This window comes from Pygoscelis adeliae, unplaced genomic scaffold (genome assembly GCF_000699105.1).
Source record: "Pygoscelis adeliae isolate BGI_AS28 unplaced genomic scaffold, ASM69910v1 Scaffold127, whole genome shotgun sequence".
NCBI lineage: Eukaryota > Metazoa > Chordata > Aves > Sphenisciformes > Spheniscidae > Pygoscelis > Pygoscelis adeliae.
In genome coordinates this window covers 2,957,481-2,969,283 of record NW_008825208.1, presented here as the reverse complement: position 1 = coordinate 2,969,283, position 11,803 = coordinate 2,957,481, and positions in this window count along the sequence as shown.

The following is an 11,803-nucleotide window of genomic DNA, read 5'->3' as shown; positions in this document are numbered from 1 at the left end:
ACACCACCTCTCCTGCCCTGAAGGACTGTTATGACAGATGGAGCCCAAAGTCATGGACTAAATGAACCCAGCGAACATTTTATAGGGATGGCCAATAGAGTAAGGGAATGATATCTGTGTGTATGTATCAAAAGACAGGAAAAGTGGTGGTGATTAATGGGAACGTATTGGAAAGTGTGGGACATGGGCATGACGTAGATGGTATAGATTAAGGGGTGGATACTGTCTTGGTTTTGGCTGGGATAGAGTTAATTTTCTTCCTAGTAGCTGGTACAGTGCTGTGGTTTGGATTTAGGATGAGAATCATGTTGATAACACACCGATGTTTGAGTTGTTGCTGAGTAGTGCTTACACCAGTCAAGGACTTTCCAGCTTCTCATGCTCTACCGACTGGGGGTGCACAAGAAGCTGGGAGGGGGCACAGCCAAACTGGCCAAAGAAACATTCCATACCATGTGACGTCATGCTCAGTACATACAGTGGGGAAAGCTGGCCGGGGGGGCCACTGCTTGGGGACTGGCTGGGCATCGGTCGGTGGGTGATGAGCAATTGCATTGTGCATCAGTTATTTTGTATATTCTTTTATCATCATTATTATTATTATTATCCTTTCCTTTTCTGTCTTATTAAACTGTCTCTATCTCAACATGCAAATTTTACTTTTTTTTTTCAGATTCTCTCCCTCATCCCACTGGGTGTAGGGGGGAGTGAGCGAATGGCTGTGTAGTGTTTAGCTGCCTGCCGGGTTAAACCACAACACATGTGTTGCCAGGACCCTTTATCAGGAATCAACTTCATCACAACTGCAGAAAGAATGCATTGCTGGCAAGATGTACTATAGGAAGGTACATAACCAGCAGATCCCCATCCTGGTTATATCACATCCCTTTTCATGCTGTCCTGCTTTAAATAGCATTAGTTCCTTATTTTTCTCTACTCATACAACAGCCTCCATCACTTCTTCATTCTTAGTGGCTTAGTCTCATTCTTCACTGACAGCTGCTTCTTATATTTTAAAGATCTTTGAAGTGATATTGTAGTTTGTTATCTGCACATGACATTTCCTGTCATGAGGTTGAGAACAATACCACTAACATGCCACTACCAAATTGAACAAGAAAAACGCTATGTTCATCTACCTCCACTCCTCCTAAAGAATTCTACCTTTTGCCAAAAAAAAGCGACTATGCTTAGTCCATGGTATGTTATAGATGGTTTTCTACTGAGTTAATTATAGCATTAATACAGAAAAGCCAAGACTTGCCTTAACTGAGGCACCTTTGTATTTAAATCAAGGTAATGGAAAATGAAAGCAGTGAACCTTATGTGACACTGAAAAAGCATCAATACCATTAGCAGACAATGAAGCAAAGTAGAGCCTGTGAGAATGACAGTACACAGTTTAAAATTCAGTCCTTTATTAAAATGTGGCATACCATTGTGAACAATCGTGGGAAGGGAATTTTCTGAGAACACAGAGACTGAAATTTTACTTAATTTCTCTGAAAGTGAAATTTTGTCCCAGTCAGAGCCCAGAAGAATAGAGTACCAAAAGGGGGAGTACACTGATTTCTCTTGTGCTGCCCAGATTCTACACAGTGCTAGCGTGGCTCTATTATCAAAGTCAGCCACCTCCCCTGCTCACCAGTGCACAGGCAGCAGTGCATTTCAGCAACTTGTTAGCAATGCATTCAGGGAAGATAAAGACACGTGTGCAGCATAAAGGTGCCCCTTATAGACTACGAGTTTCTCCCTTTAGCTTTTCATAAGAAGTCCCCAGGAGCTTGCAGCAAAGCTTGAAAGGGAAGGGGGGTGTGTATGAAGGAGCTGCCCTAGGTAGAAAATGCTTTTCTACCATTCTGCTCTCAGTGTCACAGCCAAGATCTCATTGCTAGAATCAGACTTGCACGATGCTCTGTAGTGGAAAATGTTTCTGATGGCATCTGTTTTCTTCTTATATTTTGGCTTTTAAATAAAATAAAATGAAATCCAAGCCAACCTTTTCCTCATGCAGTATTGCAGACAACACAAGACCGTCATGAATGACATCTGCTATGAAGCTTTTTTCATACTATTCCTTGGCTAACCTAGTTTTGAGAATGTTTTTATCAGGGAAATTTAACTGTAACTGAAACCACCTCACTGAACCAGGAATTTGGAGCAGGGCAACAAATAAATTTCCATAAGCTACAGCATCCTACATATCCTAAGCTGGGGCAAGTAAAGATGAGCAACCAGAAAATAAGTGTGTGGCCAAAAATGAACTTAACAAAAGGTTATTTCAAGTGGCAAGTTATAACAATTCCCTACTGACCTTTAATTTACACTTTCTGCTAACACTTCACAGCAGGCCAGTTTAAACTGTTCTAAAGGAACCCACTGTACCTTTCTTGCCTCCTTTAATATCACCCCAGAATTCACTCCATTTGGATTACTTGCTGGCCAGTGTGACTGGGAGGAGAAGTAAAATCTGCTATTTATGTTGCAAGCAAAAAGACTGCCATAGCCATCCCAATGCTCTGAAATTGAGATATTCCTGTTACTTACTGATTTACATAATTTGAGAGTTAAGTTTGTTATCAGTAAATCTCCCAAGAGCAGTTGTTTCTAGGATACCTTTGTAATTCTGTCTCTACAAGCACTGTCAGAAACACACCCTGCTCAGTTACACCTGAGCTTGACAGGCACCAAGACATCTTCTGAGGTTGTAACAACTGCTAAAGTCTACCTGTGATAAGACTTTTTGGTAAGTATTAATCTCCTCATGCTATGTAAAAAACCTACAACAAACAACTTGATGGATTAAGGTGGACCTGGCTTGAGAGTTATTAAAGCAGGATAAAGACAATGCCCTCCAGCAGTCAGTTACGAGAACAACTGTTTCATCAGTGTGTATCAGCATGCGGTGGGGCTAATGTTCCAATCTTCCCTTCCAAAGCACACATGCAGCAATTATATCAACAATAACTCTGCTGCTTTCAGGTTTTCTGGAAACCTTAGTCACTAAACAGTTTAGAAAGAGCTAAGTTTCAAATTCTTTTCACAGCAAAGAGTTCAACTAATGGATGAAGGGATTATCAGCGTCCTACCTGTGTTGCTTTAGACTGGGTTCAAGCAGGTATTATTGGCAAAGTCATTAGCAAAGACTACCAGGGAATAATGACCCCATTCAACAATAATTTCTGAGGTTCCATAGTTTGCTTTTCATTTTACTTTAGAATGAAAACTAAAGCTGTCTTAATATTTTCTTTTCAAAACAGAGATGAAGTCTGTATTGAGTACAAGCTACAATTTTGCTTAGCTGGAATTGCATATGTGTGTCAATCAACAGACTGATGGCTGGCCGACAGCCTCAGTGTAAGTAGTTTAAAGCAGTCTGACTCTAAATAGTTTTGCTGACTCATTTAGGTCAGTCTCCACCTCTTATCTCTCCAAATCAACAGAAGAGGGATATGAATATGGGTTACCCACATCTCAGCAATTCTACTTCTGCTCCTTTTTGGACCAGCTTAGTACAGTTGGATTCATCCTAATATAGCTGATGAAGGAACAGGAATAACAGTCCTAATAGCATTGTGCCCCAGAGGATATAAGTAAGAGTACCTCTACTGAAGGCAGTTTAGTCTAGCTGAAAATGTAGCTAAGATTTTTAATGTGGACTTTACTGAGAGCACCGAAGAAAAAGGAATAAATATTTCCTGTCCTGACACCTTCCCAGTTTCACACGCATACTTATTCCCCTTTTTTAAAATATTTCTTATATCTGCAAATACTCCTTTAATTCATGAGAAATAATACACTTGTAAGCTCTTTCCTGGGAGGAGAAAGATAATATGAAGTTATATGATGTTAGGAAAGACTGCAGCAGGTAAACTGAGCTAAAATCAGGCACCAAGCTATGAAATAATTACCTTTATTTTTACTTACTGTCTTCATTCAATGCTTAATGTTACAGCATCCTTGCAGGAAACAGGCTATTTTACTATTGATGTGTTTTATTGAGTGCTGAACGAGGAACTGAGAATTGCTGCATATGAATCTCAGTACTGTTTCTTCTCACATAACTTCGACCAAAATACATTTTTTTCTTCCTGTAACATCATATTAACAACACAGGTTGCCTTACCGAGCCCCTGAGCACCTCTTCTGTGATAGAGCATTAGGTGCTGGTGCTCATGGGGAGAAGAAATCCCACTTAATTCCCAGATGTTCTCCTACTGAGGAATACTTGGGGCAGGGGCATTTAAAAATGAATGAGGTAGGCAGAGGAGACGTCTTTGTAAATAGACATGTTTTGTCTGGTTTAGAAAAAGGAGCTGGTCAGATAATCTCCTTACTCGTTGATTCTTAGAACAAATCATATGGGGCTCTTAAGATGCAGCCATGCCATTATTTTGAATCCCAGGCAATTTAAATCTAGATTGATGTACCTTCCCCACCCAACTCCAAACCAAGTAAAACGTGTGCATATCATAATCAGACTTTGCATTTTCATAGTGCTTTAAACTCATATGATGTTACCTAAGTGAAAAGTAAAAAGTGCTACTTGAAAGCAAATTTGCCCATTTTGAATAATAAGCAGTCTCTACTTTCAGAATAATTTATAGAACTAAACAGCCTTTCATTCCCATATTCCCAGAAAGAACCACTGCAATAAAAAATATATCTATAATAAAATAAAAACCTTATGCCTGTAGTAGCAGTATATGACAATAAGCCTAACTAATCAGATTGAAGTTGTCTGGCTTCTGTCAACATATAGCTTGAGATGAATAACAGTTTAGTATGAACAGTTCACTTAGGACAACTACAAAACACAGAATACCATATTCAAACTTGCCCACACATATACATATATTGACTTTATAAGATTTGAAATGAAAAGCTGAACATGTGCAAGCATTCAATCCTCCTGAATGTACTTTTATTTCACCCTGCAAAATGAACTGGTTGCTTATTAGAAATGAGTTCTCAACACAAATCAACACAAGAGTGAGATTGGCTGGAAATGGCATCAAAACTACAGCTATATATGGAAGCAGCCCAGCTAAGTATCTTTTGCTTTAATGAAGAGAGCAAATAACGGACAAAAATATAAGAACATAAAGAAGGAAGACAGCCAAAAAAAGGCGAATAAAATAAAAACAGTCTCAAAACAGAAACAACCACATTGTAAACAACTCAAGATTTCAATTTTAAACAAATGAGCTCTCAGAGAGCAATGTGGATGGTAATGCACCAAAGGCAATATTCAATCAAAGTTCATTGCTTTCTGCACCTAAAAAAGCATTGTGAATATCTTCTCAAACACTCACAAGAGAAGCTGAGGAAGACCGTATCAGTGAATGATAGTTTCCATTATTAACGGACATTATTAGAAAACAATAATAATTAATTAAAAGACATCCTCCTAATTAAAATTGCTGAACAGGGTTACACTTGCTTTTTTGTGGAGCATTCTCTCTGTGGAATGCTCATCTCCCTTTTCAAGGGTCATATTCCTGTATACATAACTAGATTATTTAGAAAGTAATTGTATATAATGGGGCTTTGAGGGAAGGCATGTGTATTTTTCAGGAGGCAAAGATCAGAAGTATACAAATATAATTAAGTTTCATTGCCTTTTTAGAGGAAGATAAATGTATTCTCCCACCACACTACGTTGTTCCACCTTACATGTGCTATCCTTCCTACTATAAAGTCAAACAAATGAATGCTATTAAATTGATATTTATGCCCCAAACCCAAGATGACATGGCTGTCCAAATATTGGTATTATATAAGACAATCTCTTATTGTTTTGTCTATACTGATTTTTAGCAGACATTTTATAAGCTTCTAACATCATCACAATTTTGTCAGAATGTTCTGAAAAAAGAAAGTCAGATGGATTCCTATTGCACATTCTTATTCCTCTTGTGTGCAGCCATTATTGCTTTAAACCTAGCTTAAAAATATCTGAGATAAATGAAACAGTTTTTTTTAAAATCAGGAAGGAGCCCATTCTTTTTTTTGTGAAGTCTGTGTTTACTGCAGGCCCCTCATTAAAATAAAGAAGACTAACACAGAAATGCTGTGTGTAGAAGATCAACCCCGAGTGCTGCTGGGATGGACAGAGCAGCCTTGCTGCAGGGCGCCTGCACCCCACTGTGGGCCATCATGGTGGAGGACACAGAAAAGGGACCCCATGCCAAGGTATGCCTGTGGGACCTTGCAGGGGGCTTCCTCACCGGCACGTGGGTCAGTGGGCTGCAGGGGCAGCACAGGTGCAGGTACAGCTGGAGCACCCGTTCTGCCACAGCAGGGGTGAGTGTGTGGTGGGGGCCCACATGGCCAGGAAGGAGGTTTGCAACACCCAGAGCCTGTAAGGGGAGGCGGTGTGCGTGCAACTGTGTGTGCATGCAACCATACACGCTCGCACGTGTGTTTGTGTAGGGGGGAATTGTATCATCTTGAGATTTGCTGCAGAAGGATGCCTGGAAATTTGTAGGTTTTTACTAATGTTTTGTAAGTGTTTAGTATTGTGGGGTATATGTTTTTGTTGTTGGTATTGATCCCAAATGTATAATTCACTGATTACCACTTAATTAAGTGCTGTTGACAATAAACAGCTTTGATACTGATTTGATTTAAACCACTTCAACAAAACAATTTGTCTCTCAGATGCTATAATGTGGGTTTTTTTAATAGAACAGAATGACTCAACTTGAAACAAAAAGTCCACAGTACAAGTATACGTACTATCTTGACACAACATCTTCATCATAACAATTGAACCTATAGTTTGCTCCCCAACCAGACACACTTGCTGTGTGATTTCAGAGGCAGCCGCTTCGCCCTTTGGAAACTGAGTGTAATGGTACTTCCCTGTTTCACATGGCTGAAGAGCAGGTATACAATCCATCAGTGACTGAATGGTGTTCAAATGTTACACTGATAAAAGCCTTTAAAAGAATAATATGGCTAAATAGGCTTTCCCCCATTCTTTTTAGATCCTGTATACCATGTTTATAGGTGGTGTCTGTACATACCAACTAAAATATAGACTTTCACATACTAATACATAAAATGAAGTAAGCCTGTAGATGAATAATTAGAATTATTAATAGAACAGTAATTCATTTCATCAATTTAAACAAAATATTCTGGGTTGTTACAGAAAGGGGGTTATGTCTTTTCTATTTTTTTTTTTAAATCATACAATGGCACTCATTTAAAAGACATCTCTTTGAAACCAACAACTTAAACCAGCAATTCTGCTTAGCAAGAAAGAACCTTAGAGCTGTTATATGCTGTGTCTATTATGTTTTTTAAAAGGTTGATACTGACCATCATTTGCCTATGTTATTACTAACTACCTAGAAGCATTAAAGTAGAAATAAAGAATGACTACAATCTGATAACCAACAGCAATAACGGGAATCTGAAATAAAATTATTTGGGAGCCCAGTCTAAGGGAAAAGACTATAACATGAAGGTGGCATCAGCAAAAGTAAAAGCAATCCAGTTACAAGTCAGTCTTTTAAAGGTAGTACAGGAGAAAGGTTGATCTCATTTCTACAATAGAACACAGTTCTCTGGAAAATTGATGAAAGCAAGGAGATTTTAGAAACGCATTTAAGTGGAAAACAGAAAAGAAAAAGAAATTTTGGAGAATAATGTTAAGTAGAATAATGCTGCATAAAAATGAACATAAAATGGAAAAATAAAAGTGCACAATATGTCAATTTCCTTTCCTCAGATGTTACAAAAGAGGTTGACATTGCTTAATAAAGCAAAGAGACTATGCTTTGAGGGTTTTTTTTTAAATGTAGAAAAATTTTGTTCTATATTGGAGTTGAATCTCACAGTGGGTTTTCTGGCCAACCAGCTGCTGTTCTTTGTGAAGAGAAAATTGCTCTTGTTTCTTAAAGCCAAAATAAGCTTATGAAATGCTTTAATGACAGATAAAGGGGAAAAATGGCAATGAATTATTTTAATTCTTATTTACTTATATTGCTTAACTTTTATTTTAAATGCAAATGCAAGGAGATGTCACTGAAGTCTACAAGCATTCAACATTTCCCTCCTTTGTTAGAGACTTTGAAGAGCCACTTACAGTTTGTCATGTATTGTGATTACATAGGCTTTCTCAACTATAATATGTCACAGACATATTATATCAAAAATCAAACCACAGTTAAATCAGTGCCATCTGTGGTATAGAAGGCTTATCAGATTTGTAATTAGTTTATTTTAACAGAATTAGCCCATATAAATTATAGCAGCATCAGCACTAGTGTAGACTAGTAAATGAGTCTACACTAGACTAGTAAATGAGTCTACACTAGGTGGTTCGTGGGCTTAACTAGATTGATGTGTACTCCAACAGCTCTGAAGGCACAATTTACTCTACAGGGAGCAAATTGAGTGATCATATTACAAAATGACATTTGGTTTATTGGCCATCACGGATCATGCTGAAGAAAATGAAATTAAGGTTACAGTAATTAATTCCTATTTAAAGGAAAAAAGAAATTCATAATCGGGGGACATTGTTTAATCTGTATATTTGCTTCCAAAGTTCAACAGAGAAATGATGTAGTGAATTTGCTTTACAGTTCATCATTATTTCTCTTATTAATAATTTATACAGCACATGAAAAGAACTCAAGGTGATTGTGTATCCTAAGCTGTCCTCTGTACACTGGGAATATCTCAAGGACAATAATTCTGGATGAGTTAAGAAACAGAGGACTACTAACAGCTACTCTTCTAAATGACAGCTATTACATCTGGATACTTGTATATGATCTCTATGGAAATTGAAAAAAAAAGGTATATTTACTAGAGAAAACAGAGAGGGCAGGAAACAGAACTTGATTTTTTTCCATTTCACCTTACTTAAACTAACTTCTCTAGTAATCACTGTGGTTCTTTCATTGCTAGAGTCCTCAGCTTTTTCTTTCAACTCCTGCAATTTGTCACCCTTGTATCTCTTTCTTACATCATCATGGTTTTTTTAGGATTTGTGCAACGCTGGCTTCTGTCTAACCCATGGTAGGCTTAGATATACCACAAGGTGAAATGAAACAGAAACAAAGAGCATTACATGTTAATAAGGCTCCTAAGACACTAGGTGAGGATAGAAGTATTTTTAAAATGAACTGTGATGGCACAAAGAACATTTTCTTTCTCTTCAGATATTCTATTTTAATACTTCTCTGGAACTTGCCACCAAATGCTGTCTTTGAAATACCTTGGCTATTGCATCTTCTCAAAGCTGAGGCACTTAGACTGGATCTGGAGACACTGATAATCACAGAGGCTTAAACTGAGACACTATAATCCTTTTCTTCAACTCCCAGGGGAGAGGACATCAATTGTAAGGATAATTGAAAGTCTTATTTTTGAATAAGCAGTTAAGTACTTGTTTGGTTCCAATTGACTTTGATTGCTATTAAATACATTCATAAATGTCCTTAAACAGGAGTGATTCACTGAACTGGAGCCCAGAAGCAGCACAGTGTTGACATTGCTAATGAACGCAAAAGCAAAAAAACATTGTTTGGTAACTTATGATAAACTATTTGTAGGTCACCAAAGATGGCAAACCAAAGCCAAACTTTCTTGGATCTCCAGTTCACATTTCAGACACAATTTTTTTCACTCTGCAAGATAATTGGAGATAATCTTTATGCTAATGAAAAACTAACATGAACATTTTCTTTACACTGTCTTTCTTTTGTAGGAAGCATGTTATGAAATAAGAGCATATTCAACTCCTCAAGGAGAGTCCAGGGGTGAAGAAGAAACATCTCTTATGCAGACTGAATTGTTTTTTCATTCTGACTGAGGATTTTCTTCCCCAAGAAAAGACAGGCCAGTGACTTCCCCTGACACCCCAAAAATGTGATAGATAAGCAGTGGTCAAGTAGCTAATAATGCATAACGAAGAATGTGGGAGCAGAAGCTTCAGTCCCCATTCCAACATAAACTCTCTTTGCAACAGTACAGAGGTAAGTTAATGTCCTATTTTGTCTTGGTTAAAATAGTACAGGTAATAGCATGACATGGCTGCAGTTAGGAGGAGAAATACATTACAGATGAGGAGGAGCTTGGATACTATGGTAACAGAGGTCTGACAGCTATCTAAGATAAGAAAACAATACAGAAATATTGGCTGGAAGAAATAAAACCAGCAATAAGTTACAATTTAGTATGATTAAATAAAAATAAAAGCCCAAGATGGTCATGTAGTGCCAAACACTCTTCAAGAGCACTACCTAGGTAATCACCTCAGTCATTGCCCTTTGTATCTACACACATTTCCAAAACTTGCTCTTGCCTACCATTCTTACTTATTATTTGTGCCAGAGGGACACAAAACCCAAGACAATATTGTGTCAAGCATGGGATAAGCAAAGCCTGACATTTGAAATAGACACAACAACAGATGACTGTGAAGGAACCAAGGAAAAGGAGATCAAGGGCATTCAGCCTGTGGCCAGCAGCACAGCTGGGGAAAAAGTGTCAGGCCTGCAGTCTCTCCCCTAGAAACACTACAGCCTCATTTTTCCTGTTTTGTTTGCTCATGCAAGGACTATAAGTTCTTTAGGGAAGAGGTTATTTCACGCAGATTTGCAACCAACATTTTTGTCTCATTCCAAAAATGCCACACTCATGTTTACTGAAAAAGTAAAAAACTTTCCCCACTCTCCAGGTGGAAGAATAGTATTCAGTACTGTTCACTGCTTTACCCTACCTTATTTTTTCCAATGTGGTTCCATTCAAAACACAGTATCTCTGTTTTCCTCCAGAAAAAAGAAATAGTCTCCATGGACTGACAGAAATACAGAAGGCCCACAGAAATTATGCAGATCAACACAGAATAAGAAACTCATTGAATATTAGGATGGAACATACATGACAAGGAAGTCATATTCAACTTTAAAAAACCTCTTATATAATTCTTCTTTAAAAAAGAAAAGAAAGAAGAAAAGGAAAGATCCAAGAAATTACTTGGATCCTGAATCCCTTCTTGGACTATATTGCTCATATTTGCTTTTGAAGTCCTATTAAACTGTAAAGCGATATTTATAGTTAAATGCAGGTTTTGAGAAGAACTTCAAAACACGTCAGGTAAGTGGTTTCTGGTGGCTTAAAGTGCCAGGAGGATTCAGTTGTGCATATTTTCCCATTTGTTTTAATCCTCTAATATTATGGGAAAACAGTCTACTAGCCTCATTACTACAGATGAGAAGTTTTATTAACTTGGATTAAAGTTGTTATGATATCTGAACATGGGGAATGGAGTGGTGATTGCATTAACAATTCTCAGTTGGTTAGAAGTGGTGGATTATGGTTATAAATCTTGTCTTTGATTATATCTGCATAATAAAGTGCAAGGAAGCCTAGAGCATTCTGAGCATTCAAAATGGGGATACTTTCATGAGGAAAGAAAAACTCATAAAAAGTCCAAGCTCATAAACTAGTGGCATTTGCAAGCCAATGGCATTTACATGCCAGTGGCACTTACAAGCCAGATATATTAAAGCCTTTGGAAACCTAGAGGTTTAAAGAGACATGTATATAGATGCCAAAAAAAACCCTGAAGTATCTGCCTTTCCTTTATTTCAATGGAGGTAGGCATCTAGCTGGTTTTGTAAACAAATTTTGAAAAAAAAATCCATTACTCTTGGAGGAAGAGGTTGGCAGAAGACTTGCAGATCAGTTTACCTTTGCTCTTTGTTCATGGGGAGCTGCACTTTGACTCCGCAGAAAAACTCTCATTTTCTTCATTTAATAAGATTGCTCATATGGA